The 14,772-nt window shown below is 35.8% G+C and overlaps 1 protein-coding gene across 1 annotated transcript in view; it reads left to right on the forward strand.

The window, feature by feature from the left end:
- LOC129758599 (putative uncharacterized protein DDB_G0282133) overlaps nucleotides 1-14,772 on the forward strand; it is a 509,097-nt gene that overhangs the window by 151,216 nt on the left and 343,109 nt on the right. The window contains exon 3 of the mRNA XM_055756144.1: nucleotides 5,816-5,866. The gene's annotated coding sequence lies outside the window, so the exon portion shown is untranslated. The remainder of the gene's footprint in view (nucleotides 1-5,815; nucleotides 5,867-14,772) is intronic.

The following is a 14,772-nucleotide window of genomic DNA, read 5'->3' on the forward strand; positions in this document are numbered from 1 at the left end:
GCTGATTCGACGATTGATCTGGATATCTTCATTTTTCATAGAATCAAGACATTGATCTTTAATTCCATTGATACAAAACACTACCGTAGAATGAACTGAATGTAGATAATCAAGTAACTTTTAAGTGACAAGAGCCACCTAAAGCTCCCGTAAAATTTTTCTTAGCCAAATTTGGACTTCGGAGTTCCATCTTTTAGTAAAAACGCGACTTTTGTTTGTTTGAATAAACATCACACAAATAAGATGCTTGCTTTTTCGTTGAACCCTTGTTTCTTTTGAAATGATTTTTTTTAGATTTTGAGTATGTGACAGTGTCACATTGTGACACGCCATATAGCTCATTTTCTAAACTGGTGGAAACCAGATTTAAAAAGTGCTACGTTCCAGTACTGAACTTAGTGTCGAAAAGAACACTTCACGACCTACTCCATTATAAATTTTCATTCTTAGGCATGGCCGATCCTATGTTGTTATTTGTTAGGATGCTTTTATTGTTGGTTAATTAATGATTGTTCAAGTATTTTTTTCTAATTTTCATTAAATTGTGTATTCAACTCATTGCAAAACTCGATTTTTAAGCACTCGACGTAATTACCCAACTTTACCTTTTTTGAATAAATTTACGAATTACCGTCAACTGGGGCAACATGCAACATTTTTCAACTTCAATGGCTTCTAAAATCTTAATGCCTAGAGATAATCATTCCTCTTGTACATCAAAAGTTTTAAGGTTGATGGGACACCAAATTGACGTAGTCTGAAAAATTATTGCTTTTACCAGTTATTTTTAAATTTTCAAAAACATGCGATTTTCACCCTTCTTAGAAAAAGGGGTAAGTTGCAACAAACTCTGTTATTTGTGATTTGTGATTGTCATTTGTGATGTCACAATGCATAAAGCACCAATTGCAGTAATTTTTTTTTCTTCGAATTAAATTTTACATTTTTCTATCAAAAATGTTTTAAGGAAAAAGTGTAAATTTGCTGCATACATTTAGGGGTAAAAAATACTTCAAATATTCTATTAGCTTAAATCTTGAAAATAAATCTTAGGATGGATGAAATTTGAATGTTAACAAACACATAATGCAAAATAATCATATCCCTGCATATAGAAACGAGATTTTTGAGGTTTAGTTCTGATTTTCATTTTGTTGCCGTTTGCCCCAGACTGGTAAGTGAATTATAAAAATATTTATTTAAAAAAAAATTGGTGAATGTCCGAAGAATATTTTTACTCCAACAGTGTTGGAATAGGTCAATGAAAGCAATATAAAGTTTGAAGGTGATATCATTAAGCCAATCCCTCATACTGGGTAAAGTTTTTTACGGCATCGAAAAATGCAAAAATTTGTACATTTATTGCTCGATTTTTCAAATTTTTTATAAGAATCATAAACTTTGAAAAACTCTTTCAAGATGTTAAAAACTATGTCATCATCAATTCGTTATCATTCAATGATAACTTTATTACAGTATATTGAAATAAAAATTGAATGAGTGTTGTGGTATACAAATGTTGCATCTAACCTAAGCTTTTGCATGTTGCCCCGTTTGACGGTATGTTGAAGAAATCCACTTTTCGCAACTTGTTGCAAAAATATCTATTTGCTGCATGGCGAAACTTGTAGCTTTTTAGTATTTGCAAAAATACACACTGATTTCGCACTTGCTTAAATGGATTCTGGAAAATGGTTCATTTGATTTTTGTAATTTAGAGATCTTCTCAATCTTGAAACGAAGCTTTTGTGACTTTTACAGTGAAATAAAAATTATGCTATGTAAAATAATAATACTCTTTCCACAAACCAGAAAATTTTAAGTTTAAAAACAATCCATAATAAAAATCAGTGAATACCCTTTTACATTGTTCAACCTATCCAAGTATTTGTTTTGTCATGACATTCAATCGCAAGTATGTTAAGAATCAAGAAAATATCTTAACATGTTTAAAAACAAATAAGACCGCTTCTAATGCAGATAATTTTTCATCATTGATTTAATTAGAATTAAAATTAATTAGATTTGTTAGAATCAATGTTGTTTTAACGTCTTTGTATCATTCGCACTTTGAGACCAACGGAAGGCTATTGAAAAGCTTCAACTTTGTTCGATGTTTACTCCTAGATTTGAAAGCATAGACGTTGACTCGGAAAGCAAATGAAATATCCACTGAACTATGCCTCCATGATCGAGTTATATAACTTTATACTCAACTTAAAAAGCACCGCATTAAAAAAAAAAAAACAAAAAAACATACTTATATTGGGCATACATTTCATGACTTTTTCTAACAAATTTTTGAAATGTCCCGCTTTTTTCGGCTATGTCCCGCTTTTTTTCCCAAAATATCCCGCTTTTTTTTTAAAACCATCTGGCAAGCCTAACCTAACGATTTTTTTCCATAAGCTATAAACAGACGATGAAACACCAACTTTAGCTTTTTTGAGTAAGCAAGCATTAACTTGGGACTTTGAGAAGTTACCATTTTCAGCGACTTATCGATCAATAAATATTACTGGCATCACTTTGAAACATTTTTGAGCTGTTCGCAACTTAAAGTTTTCTTTCTGCTTCGATGCGGAAGAACACCAAAAATGTACTTTCGTTTTGTTCAAATATTCTTTAAAAGTTCGAATGGAACAATGGAATTTATTTTTTTTTTTTTGTCTCGGGAACAGTTTTCCTAGAAACGAGCCAAATTAAAAAAATATCAATCTTTGATTTTTTGAAAGGAATACGTTTTTATTATGATTTTTGTAAATACTATATGACACTATTGGAAGGCCTGAATGGTACCTGAATTGGCGCTCCTTGTAAGCTTAGAAAAAAAAACTTCCTTTGGAATCTCTACTGTCAATGGCATTTATGGTTCCTTTCTATTATATTTTTTTATCTATTACCTTAACTTAGCTTGTTTGACTACTCATATCCAAGACTGCCCCAAATTTGTATGATAAATTACAAAATTGTGGAATGCTATGCGCTGCAGGCTAAAATTAATCCCAGGCTCATTCAAGACCTCATGCTAAATTTGGGCCAGATCGGATCACGGGAAAGGGTCGCTCAAAGAGCCAGAGATTGTACAGTATTTTGAGACATTTTATTTATTCTTTTTACAAATCAACGGAACACATATTGGTATAAATAATAACTAAAAATAAATTTAAAAAGAGTACTAAGTCTAAGTACAGGGTTCTCAATACACTTAAAACTTTACCACGGAAAACATCTCTTGAAACGTCGAAGTCAAAGTGATAAGAAAAACGGTAGAATGTTTTCATAACACCAATGAAATCGCTATTAAATAGCTTAATAATTGTTCAATCGAATAACATAAAATCGATGATCTTGGTTTCTAAGTCCACGGGGTCGCACACTTGGAGGAATGGCTTCCAGGAGCGTGCGGCAGTCAATTCGCTATGTCAAAAGATTGGCTACGAAGGAAGCTCTTGCTGCGTTTCTGCGGGCTTGAAGTGTGTCAATGTCTATAAGACGGCATCGATGTTCATTGCTTGGCAAGTGAAACGAGTCTTGCCAAGGCAGGTTTTTAAGGGCGAATTGCAAGAAGCGCCGCTATATAGCCTCGATTGGCTCGGCCTCATTCTGTTATCGTCCTGGCCGTTGATTTAGTAAAATATGTAGTTTTAGGTAGTCAGCATAGCATAGCTTTGGGCCGTCGAGGAGTGAGAGCGCATCGTTGAAGTAGATTAAGAAGATAATCGGCCCTAAATGGCTTCCCTGAGGCACATCACATGAAGCAGAGAATTGTCTGGAGAAAGAGCCCCCCGTGCGAACTGTTAATTTACGTCCAGTTAGGTCGCACTGGAATCAGTCAAGAAAAGTTCCACAGAAACCCAGACGTTCGAGCTTTCCAATAGCAATATTGTGTTTGACTTTGACGAATGATGCAGACAAATGTGTGTGAATAGCGTCGGGTTGAGACTTCGCAGCAAAACTTTTATGCACATGTAAATGTTTATGTAAATGTCAGAAGGTTAGTTGTCGAGGAGCGCTTGGGCATGAATCCGTGTTGATGTCGTTGACATCTCTCCTGTTACATTTTTAATACACTGGAAACATGTAAGCCTCCTTCCACTGTGAGGGGAAGGTAGCTCTGTCAAGCGAAGCTTGGAAAACAAGCCTAACAGGAGTCAGCAAAACAGGCATGAAACGTTTAATAAAAGTAGCAGCTATTCCATCCGGACCCGTAGAGAAAAATTTTTGAGCTTAGCTGCTGCTTTTAGGATGGCTGCATCCTCAACCACAATGTTATTTATAGAGAAGCCCAGTGGCGCAGTATTCCTGACTGCACTATCCAAATGTCCAGGGGATGTCGACGCTGTATTATAGATAGCCGAGATTTTTTTCGGCAAAGAGATCACAGACTCCACGATCAGATTTCGGCGTATTGTCATCCAGAAACATTTGGGTTGACAGACCAGTTCATTCCGCTGACTTCTAACGTGTTTCCAAAACGATTTTGCCTTGGACTGGAGATCACGCTGAACTCGAGCTAGATAGTTTTGGTAACAACGTTTGCTGACTTTTTTGTTAACCGAGTTTAGTCTACGATAAATGTCCTTAGTGTAGGAGGACCTTGATTTGTTAGAATTTCTAAGGGCACATCTCTTTGCCGTCTTTAGTCGTCGTAGTTTAGTCGTGATCCATGGAGTCCATACATTCTTTTTAGTTGTGTGTTTTGGCACGTGACGATCGGTAACGTAATTCAAGATGTGCGAGAAGGTTTCGGCCGCAGCGTTGGGATCAGATAAGTTGAGCTCAGATTCTCAGTCTATGGAAACCAGGGTACGAGAAATCTCGTCAAAGTCGGCGTTCTTGAAGTCAAGATAGAAAGGTGCTAATTTTGCGACAGGAGCAAGTCTATTTAGTGACATCGAGCAAGTCCAGTAAAGCAGGATGGTGGAGAACCTACCGCTTTAACGTGCGGAACAGGAGCTCAAACAACGGATGGAACACGAGTCCCATCGCTGGCAAAGCAGAGATCCAACATACGACAGTTTTCGTTTGTCACACTGCCGCAAAGTCGCTGCACTCGGAGAGTCTAGTATGACGTTCTATAGGGTCGAAAAAGTTGAGCGTACTGGATCCGGGTAGAAAAAGTTACCATGGTTTGAGCACCACTTCAAACCGGGCCAATTGAAGTCACCAATCACTAGAATGTCATCTTCGGGTGCACAGAGAGAGCTAACTTTAGATAAGCAGCGCGAAGAAGACTCAGCTAGGGCACAATCTCTCGTGCTTTGGCATGAGATCTTGTACTAAGCCTAGGATCGATTTCAGCCTACAGCGCAACTTTTTCAAAAGTCAGGTCATTTGGGGCACTCTAAACCTTAAAACATTAAACTTGGAATGCAATTTAATAAGATATTCTAGTTAAAAGATAATTTCCTTGTTATTTTTGATCAATACATTTTCAGCTCACGCATTTCGAAATGCATGATCACTGGTGTAGCTATGCAGAACAAGTTCCACATCGCCAATTGTTGCTACTTCGTGATTGACCGAGGCCATCAAAGGCCAACAGAATAGTGATGGGGACTAACAGCTCATTCTCATTGTGCAAAACTAATGCTCTCATTTTGAAAATGATCAATAATGTCGCCGGCTACGTCCTAGTAGACATTGAGGAAAAAATAAGGAATGTTAGTAAAACACTTCTTAGTTTTGGATTGCAATTCCTTACCCTTGAACATTCCAAAACCATTTTTTGTAAAGCTTAGAAAATTTTCATACATTTTTTCATTTATTTCCTCACAACTGTCAAACTAACAATTGATCTCTCTTTTTTCAGAATTTTGTTTTTAACAACCGGACTTGGCAAATCTTAATTCAACTGCTTAAGGTAAGTCATGCTTTTTTTTAATCACATAATGTAAACAGTAGAAACGATATGAAATCGCAAAAAAAAAAGAGTAATTCACTTTCTACAATAATATACCTACGACGTGAACCAATTTTCCTAATACTTACTACTGGAAAAGTATAAATACAATTATACAAAAAAGTGAGAGTTCATTGGTAAGTCTAAAGTACGTTGATGTTCCAAATTCTCTTCTGGTGCATACAATTTTATTCAAAGGAATAACACAAATCAGCCTAAACATGAAGATTTCCTAAACTTATCAAAGAAACTTCTCAGTATCTAGTTCTTCAGGCTTCTCGTATGCGTTTCATCAACAGTGGCAATAAATATCTTGAACCAGCTTTTGTAATGAACCAGCTCCGATCCAAATAGAGTTGTTACATCGGTCCCAGAAACATCTAAAACAAAATACCGCTAATTTGAACCCAACTTGGCCCCAAATGAGCGGCTACGAAACAGGAAACTGGCGATAATTAATAGGTTCCAAATTCGTTTGTCGTAAAAGATAACTCTCAGAATAAAAGCGGAAACGCAATCAATCATCACCTAAAATCTGACTTTTACAGTTCATTAATTCGGCAACAGCACAAGAAAATTAAGGCTCTTTAGCTGGGGCTAGATAACGGACACCTGAGCCAAACTTTCAAACAGCAGTGTTGAGGAAATGATATTTTGATTGCAATCTCGGAGAGGTTTCCGCCATGAACCGAACTAGTTGACAACAGTTTGATCCGCAACTAGCCTTTTCTCCTATCTCTTTTCCCATTCGAAGGAACTTAACATCACAATTTCAACTCCAACTTGGAGAGTCAATGATTAGCGCACGCGGCAAATTCTTTTCCCCCCGCAAGAAAAGCATAATCGCTAATCCACTTAGCTTATTTTGGCGCTCCGCGTGCTGCCATTTGAGTAACAAAAAGTCGCTAACCCGAATGATACCAGCTAGAGCTAAATGTCAAATGAAAACCCGTTTATTAACCTGTAAGTCTTAATTATTCTGGTGCCCGTTATTAACTAAATAGACAACGAGCTCGAGCGCCATCATCAGTAGTAAGTCGGTAGAGAGGTAATCTAATCGAGGCGTCGTTTTTCGGTTGAGGCCACAGGTTAAACGGGATAACTTTAGCTAGGGGCGGCTTATTTTACGGTCGTTAAAGGTAAATAGCTATTAGCGCCAAAAATGGTAGGCACTACATTCATATGCGGATATCCGCACGTGTGTTTTAGGCTCGTTTGATACACACGTCATTAAATTACTGCGGCCCATTTTGAATGATTATATTGTTATCATGATGAATGATAGAAGTTGATATTATCAATTACCTTGTAATGGAAGAGCTTGGCTTGAGCAGCGTTCCTTGTTCGAAAATCATATTATAATTATCTTCAGTCCTTAGTCTTAGGCTTTGGACCACTACAATTAAATTTTAGCCATATAACAATATGATATATAATTTTTCCAGAGGTTTATCCTGCCAGTACAACACTTTCAATATATTTCTTACGAAAACAAGAGTTGAAGATGATCTTTTGAAACCGTTACCACAAGAAAAGCAAAAAATTGAAGCATAATTTATAGCATTCATTAAAATTCATAGATGCAAATCCATGCTAAAACGAAAAACTTACAAAATCAAGGTTCTTAATTGAAAATTATATTCATACTAGTTGACCCAGTAAACTTCGTTTTACCTGTTACTAGATAAATCGCCAGAAAATGTTCAATTCATCTACACATCTTTAACTTCTTTGTGCTCATGAATCCGTTTTTATGAAAATCGTCTTCCAGTTGTTCGAGATGTGTCCCATTTTTGATTGATTTTGTATGGGAGCCCCCCTTTCATAAAAATTAAGATTCCTGAAACTATTAAACATACAATCTTGGCCCAAAAAACCCTCGGATACCCAATTTCACTTAATTCCTATCGCCCGTTTATACGTAATGGTGTTACGAAGAAAACGCCTCCATTTTCATTTATAAGATAGCAGGAGGATATGATTTTGTATGTGAACCCTCTTTCAATAAAAAGGAAGATTCTCGAAACGATTATACAAACCATTTCTGACCCGAAAACCCTCGGATACCAAATTTCACTTGGTTCCGACCGACCATTCATACGTGATGGTGTTACAAAGAATACGCCTCCATTTTTATATATAAGATTTCATCATAAAAATTTTAGCGCTGATTTGGTCTAGTGGATAGGCGGGCGCGAGTCTGGTAACCCAGGCGTACTGGGTTCGATTCCCGGTATCGGCAAGAAAAACTTTTGGGTTCGAATCCCATAAGTTGCCGACAGATAAGATGTGTTTCATTGTATAAATAATTATATATATTTCAGAGGGAATACATCTGGGGTTAATCTGAAGAGACTATTGCAAGCGGAGTGGATTGCCAACCATTGTAGGTCTCTGCACCCATAGAAAAGGTTGCAAAAATCCAATGCCTATTTAGCAAATCTCTGTGCCGATAATGCGCTGAAATGTGCACTGTGCCGAAGATGATATGTTTGAAAAACCGTAACTGGCATAAGGACTCGGCTCCCAACCAAAATGATGCATGACCACTACATTCAAGCGAAACAAGAAAAACATTTTATGGGATTTCCTTCCTATTGGATAATTCATCCCAGAAACAAGAAAATAAAAATATAAACTACAGCGCCCGTAGTGAGAGTCGAACTCAAATCACCAATTATATCGTCTTGCAAGTCCGACATCCTAACCAGTGTGCTATTTGAGCTTCATAAAGGACGAGGGATATTTGTCATAGGCTTTCTGCCACCGAACAATCACAAAAAATCGCATAGCGGTGGCTTCCCGGCGTTTGGCCGCCTTTCAAGGTAGTCCTTTGTCTTGCGATGGTAACGGGAAAGGGAACGGGAGTGAAGGCAAAGGGAAACCCATTGAATGAGAACTGTGCTTTGCTTACTGCCTGCTATTACATACACACGCTACATATACACAGCTGCTAAAGCCGGGCAGCTTGGCCGGTGTGGTTGTTAGCCGGTGAATTGAAGGAATGTTTTTGTTGTTGCTTTTGCTACATACACACGCACAGCTTAGCCGTGGTTGTTTGCCGGCAAATTGAATTGAAGGAATGTTTTTGTTTTGTTGCTTTTACTGCATACACACGCACAGCTCGGCTGTGGTTGTTTGCCGGTGGATTGAAGGGATTGAATTAGAAGGATGTTTTTGTTGTTGCTTTTGCTACATTCACACGCACAGTGCTCGGTTCGCTGGCTGCCTGGTGTTGGCCGGTATTTATTTCCATCCTTCTTCGTCTTGTGATGCGATAGGGAGGGACGTGAAGGCGGTTTTATTTTGTTTCTTTCAGACATACGCAATTCGGTTAACTTGGGAGATTAATGCCGGTGGGAGCAAATCGAATCAGCACCGATCGCGTTATCTTCTTGTACCAATGATGCTTTGTAATTGACTACACGCCATTGGCACAGAGGCTGAATTTTGGGTGTAGTAATCAATAAATGAAAAACCCACAATTTAAATTTTAGAATAAGAGTAATTGGCTGAAAATAGCACTACAAATTATCAAATTTATCATACCAAAGATTGATTTTAATCTGAGTAAAAATTTTACTGTTTTATTCACTGACCCAAGTTTTTAATTTGAAATCGGCCGCAGAATCCAGAAATGAAATTCAAAAATAATCTCAGAATAAATAACAGTTTTTGATTTTTGCTCCAAATGTGAAGTTTTGAGCAAATAACAAGAGTACATTTACTTAGGTTGAAATATCTATATTTTTGCTTATTATCAACAGTGTTGTTGATTCTATTGAATTCATAGTTAAAAATTAATATAATATTTCGTTTCATCGACAGTTCTAGACTCGATGGTAGCATTTTCAAAATCTGATTTTGTACGGACCTTTAAACTACTTACTTAAATTACTTAACTATTTCAAGATTTAAACAAGATAAATTTCACTCGCTCCAAGCAAAAGTTTATCATTAGCTTAACAGTATGCCACATCGGACTGAGTCGATTTGGGGTCATTTTTAAATTTCTCAAACCCTGGGGTCTAAAACGCTTCGTATTGGTTTAAAACTTATATAGGTACATGATTTTTTGCAGATGTTTTACGTAACGTTTACATGAATAAATTAGAACTTTTTTTGTTTGTATGGGAAAATTTATTATTTTGTACTGAAAAATCAACATCATTTTCGTTTCTTCTAAGGAACTAAGCCAGCTGATAATTTTTGTGCTAATTTATAAATTCTCTCAAGGAAATTTTCCGCTGATAAACGTTGTTCAAGACAGTAACATCTTATTATATTAGGCAAAAATAGTTATAAGCGGTTTAACAGGGGCATGTCTTTTGGCATTGAAAAACTATAAATTCAATAAACATTACTGCTGGGGCCTTGCGAATGTTCCATGCATGGTAGTCATGCAATACCTCGCTGGGCACCCAGAAGTGATGTCAATTGAATTTATAGTTTATCGATGCCAAAAGACATACATACCTCTCTTGAACAGCTAATAACTTTTTCGCCTTATGAGATACGAAGATACGATCTTCGACAAAGTTGTTCAGCGGAAAATATACTTGAGAGAGTTTAAAAACCATAAGCTGGCTCAGTTCCACAGAAGAATCAAAAATGATGTTGATTTTTCAGTACAAAATATTCTATTTCCTCATACAAACAAAAAAGTTCAAATTTACTCATGTAAAAGTTACTTTAAAATTCGGCGAAAAATCATGGATAAGTTTTGAACCAATACAAAGCTTTTAAGACACCAGGGTTTGAGAGATTCAAAAATGACCCCAAATCGACTCAGTCTAATGCCACATGACAAACTTCAAAATTTTTATTTGTTCAAAATTCCATATTCAGAATAAAAATCAAGAACTGGTCTAATTTTGATACGCTGATTTTCTTCCTTGGACGGCATTTTGACAACTGAAGAGTGAATTCCAAAATCAAAATAGGAGCAACATAAAAATTGGAAGCGTCTATCAATACAATGATATATTGTAAAATTATATTTGTCAATTCAATAAATCTTAGTCAATAATGTCTAAACGCTTATGTTTACCAATTTGGAACAAAAAATCCATCGAGAATTTTATCATCCATCTCTGACCCCATAAACTCTTACAATTTTTTTAAATTGAACGGTTCAGTAGTTTTCGAGTCTATAGGGAACAGACATACAGACTGACAGATAGATATTAAAGACAAAAGGGCCAGAAAATGGTAGCGTTTTTAACAACGATCGTAACTATACTGGTTAGAATAATGAAATTTCACTATGTCAGCTGTAAAGATTCATTTTAAGTAATAAAAGTTTTTGGTTTCCAATATCATATGCCATAAATGCAAATTTAAGAAAAACTGAAAAATCAGTGACTTTTTTTTTTGAAAACCATTGCATTGTTTTGTTAGTAATTAGAAAATATTCATAAAACTGGGATAATAAGTAATTTATTTTGCAAGAACATCAAAATAAATCAAAAACTACTAGATTTTTCTTGCAATTTTTTATCTTACTATGAACTGCGAAAAACAAACAATGATAGATTTCCGGAGTACGCTGTGCTTATTTCGACATAAAATGGAACAAATAAGCACATTTTATATTCTAGAGCTAATCAAAGGGTATTTTTTCATTCCAATAATATAATTGGATGAATAAATTTAAAGATTTAAAACATTTGTGCGCAGTGAATCGAAAAGCGTAAATCAAAATCGATGAACCTCACATTTGTTCGCCAATATGTTGGAATTCGATGATTTAGTTCTCAAAGTAGTCACCCTTTCAGTCTCTTCCCTTAAAAAAATCACTTTCGATTTGAAATAAATGTAATTGAACAGAAAAAAAAAACAAACTTTTAAATTAAAATTCCATGATTGTCATAAAATAATGTTTATAAAATCTTTGGATTTTTTTCAACTATTCAAATAACCAGCTGTGGTTTGAAAAACCGAGCGTTTTCATTATTTCAATATGAGCTCCTATCTATCTGGATTCTGGATTCATATCAATACAAATTTTTCAATACAATTGCAATCAATAAAATGCGTTAAACACCAATTTTTAACGACTTTTTGGCTTTCAGGTCGATTTCTGAAGACCATAAAAATCAAAACCCAAATTTCCAAAAATCATCTAATAGCAGACATTAGAAAAATTTCAAAATGGTATAGTTTATGGAAATCGGTTCAGTAGTTTTCATTTTATAAGCAAAACAATAATCTGGGTCTATATGACCCTAACCGACTTATTGTCATTTTTTGCTGGGTGACTCAGGTTACCCTATTCAAAAATCTAAAAAGGAGAAATAATAGAGCTCCTCATTTTAGGAAAAGTAAAAAAAAAAAAATCATGTATCCAGCTTAAACCGTTTCTGAAATATCGCACTGAAAAAGTACAGTTCGGGTTATATAAACTCCAACCGCAAAGGAAGGTTAAAATCTTTGGTATTTAAGAGGTCCAGAAATAGGACATTTTCGACCATGATGAGACCCGACATAAAATTTTTCAATACTAGCTATCCACTTAAGGATTTATAGCATTAAAGCTTTTTTCTACATTGGGTACTAGTAAGGAATGATAGTATTTCTTTAAAGTTTAATTTCTTAAACTCAGATTCGCTTAATGCGTGATATCTTAGAGTACGAAAACGTAGTCTGGAAAATGAGGGACAGTTACATATAAGATAGAAGAGATCTTTCTCATCTGATTCACACAAGTTGTGTTTTTTTTCTCATAAAAGCATAATTTAGAACCAATATTATAATTTTCCAACTGTCGTGATTTTACGAATATCAATTCAGAGATTCTCCAAAACACGTCTGTCGCTCACAAGAATAAATCAATGACTGACTTTGTTTTGTTTGTTTGTCAAGTGTTGCCAAAATAGCAAATGATGTAATAGAAGTTTATTTTACTTTATTTATCTTCAGTGTTGCCGAATACTACTATTATTTTGTTTTATTCTTAATTAAATTTGATTTATTTTCTGTATATCCTTCATCTCATCCCTACACCAACATGTGTCAGCTTTAAGAAAATAAGCAAGAAGTAAACACACAAAAAGGTCTTTTTATCATGCTACTGACAAATGTGCTGATGAAGAAAATGTTTGAGATATCCACAACTGAAGTCAAGGTTTTTGCATTGATCGCAAAAAACCATATTTTTTATCATTAATTTTTTTATTTAAAATTAGCTAACCTTTGAGCTAGAGCGGAGTGTTAAAACAACAAATGAAACTGGAAGACATTCATTACATTACAGTTTACATGAAGCCATGGTGTCGGGTATGTGTTGATTTGCATTGGAGACTGGCCGAACTAATAATCTAAAAAATGCAATTTAGCGCATACGTTGGTGAAACTGCGGTGAATCCGTGCACCATCTACAGACATACATACATGCATACATACATACATATGTATATTCAAGCTGGCTGCCTGGCGCTTGGCCAATAATTGTTTACTTGCTCCTTTCTCTTGTGATGGGATAGGAAGAAACGATAGAAATAAGTATTTATACTTAGGCAGACAATGCCATTCGGCGCAAAGCTCGTTAGCGCCAATAATGTGCAAATCCTGTGTCAATTATGTGCGCATATCTTCATACTGTTCTGTGGGTGTACTGTTATGGGAAAAACTTTTTTGAAATTTTCATGGAAATAGGTTGAGCAAAATGTTCCCGTCGAATGATTCAAGTGGTCCTCAATGTGTTAATTCATAGAAAACGAAGAATATCAGAACAAACATCTAACTGTCAAAGAATGATTCCAAATACTATCTCCTGACGATTTTAGCCAGAAAACTCTGCCTAAAAGCTATAATTTTCGTAATAAAACAGAAAATCACAACTTAACCGGATCTCGCCCGTGGAGGTCAAATGGCCCCAACCTTGCCGGATTGCTGCGGTACAAAAACCGCAAAAGCTCCCGCCCTTTTCAGTTTGCCAACTGAGTTGATCTGGAATCCGACATCCGTCCTACGGGAAATAATTCACCGAAGCAATATGTAGGTATTTAAGCCGCCCAGTCGCGTTCAATCGCGTTTCATCATCTAGAAGGAGATTAGCTCGCTCTGCTAAAGTTTGACTATTATTGGACGGGAACTTCCGTCTTTTATGCTCGGGCTCTTACGGTTCATTGGTCAAAAATGGCATGGTTCGAACCATGTTGGCTGACTTCAGGTGTGTAATTTTATACTTGTCCACGAATAAAGCAGCGGATACGGCCGATGATAATTAAGCTTAATTTATTCAAGACCGCTAACATGTTTGGGTTGCTGCTGACGAATGTTGTTGTTTAACAGTGGTATTTTTTGCCCTGCTGCCTCAGATTTAGGGCTATACGGTGAGATGAAAATGTGTAATTTGAAACTACACACTGTTCAGTGTTTTTTGTTGCTTTATCTTGAACGATGGTCGTGAGCTACCAGGGAGTTTTTGTCCCGGCAAAGCGTGTCACTTTGAGGTATTGGCATGCTTTCAAACCTCAAATATCGCGGTATAAAGGGCTCAGATTATATAATTCTGAACATCAACATTATATGTGAAACGATATATAATCCTTGGCTGAACTTTAACTGTGGAGGATTGATGTCAGAACATAACACACGACTAATGAGCTGAAATGAATATTTCGAATTGAGATGGAAACCTCCTTTCAAGAAGTTGGAATGCAGTCGTATATTATATAGATACGTACATATATGTGTTGATAATATGGCATTTTCACATCAAATGTCTTGATACAATATTCAATTTCAATTTTTGTCTAACAATGAACTGAAACAATTTTGTTCATACGAAGAACTACATACATACAGGTTGAATGAATACAGAAACAAGATCAAATTCAGTTGAACACGTCTTAAACAAACTT

The sequence above is a fragment of the Uranotaenia lowii genome, chromosome 3 (genome assembly GCF_029784155.1).
Source record: "Uranotaenia lowii strain MFRU-FL chromosome 3, ASM2978415v1, whole genome shotgun sequence".
In the NCBI taxonomy this organism is placed as follows: Eukaryota; Metazoa; Arthropoda; class Insecta; order Diptera; family Culicidae; genus Uranotaenia; species Uranotaenia lowii.